Consider the following 1,204-nt stretch of genomic DNA (forward strand, 5'->3'; position numbering starts at 1 on the left):
CGTACGCACAACTTAAGAACAAATCTGTGCGTACGAACGGTTCTTGCATGAGGCCCATTGTCTCCTCCCACAGAGACAATGTGAGTGTCTCTGTGTTAAGGATTGACTCACCAGTTGTAAATAAACACTAACCTTTTACTCACGGCCTGGCCAGGGTTCAAATTCGGGTTCTCTGGCTTTGCCCGTATGGCCCAGGTCCACCCTGATTTCTGGAACCTGGAGAACTTTGGTTACAATTGGCCGAACTGCTTGGTCCAATTTGAAGTTAGCTTTTTCTGTTCACTGATTGGTTCACTGACAGGGCGGTTTACGTCATGCAGATGAGAGTAAGTTTAGGTGAATTGTTTGCAGCGACTGTAACGTTTGTTTGACACGTGTTTGTTACACAACAACAGTAGTGAGCTACCAACAACAAGCTTACTGTTCTATTGTCCTGCCCTTTCATCTTCAGCATCATGCTGGATGGTACGGTTCAACATTCGGCATATTTTCTTCCAGTTTGGAGTGGCCAGTTATTGTTTTTTTCATGAATAAAACTTAATAATATCGCACATGTTTAATATTATTATTCCACCCACATCGAGGCCACACTCTTCTCAATGCAAACACAACCTGGGTAAGGCTGGGAAATCTGGAACTGGAATGGACTACAAAGCAAAAGTCTCTGTTGTGTCAGCTTGTGTCTCAGCTGGTTCTTTGGGAGAACTAAATACTCTCACATTGGATGATGGCTATGATGTTATTTTATGCTATTATGACCCCCACACGCGAAGCGTAAGCGGGAGTCAAATTGTTTTCGTACTCTTTTTTTTTCATTGATTTTTGGTCAACCGTGGCACAAAAACGGCTGCACCGATCAACATGAAATTTGGCAGGGCTGTAGATGAGTCTGACCTACACTGCGCCAGCCAATGGTTTTACGATAGACCCCATATTTGAAGAGGGGGGCTCCTTTCAAAGTGGGGGTGTCAGGACATGCAAAAACACTTATAACTCAGAAACTGTTCAACATAGAAGCTTCAGATTTGTTTTGTTGTTTAGCTCTGATGAAGCCTCATCCCTTAAGCCCACCAATCAGTGCCCCCCCCACCCCCAAAAAATAAAATAAAAAAAGACCCCCACCAAAACCACTACAATTTTGGCATGCACCTGGTAGCATGACATTTATTACGAATAAAGACTCCTGAGTTACGGTGCATTTCTG

The sequence above is a fragment of the Austrofundulus limnaeus genome, unplaced genomic scaffold (assembly GCF_001266775.1).
Source record: "Austrofundulus limnaeus strain Quisiro unplaced genomic scaffold, Austrofundulus_limnaeus-1.0 Scaffold371, whole genome shotgun sequence".
In the NCBI taxonomy this organism is placed as follows: domain Eukaryota; kingdom Metazoa; phylum Chordata; class Actinopteri; order Cyprinodontiformes; family Rivulidae; genus Austrofundulus; species Austrofundulus limnaeus.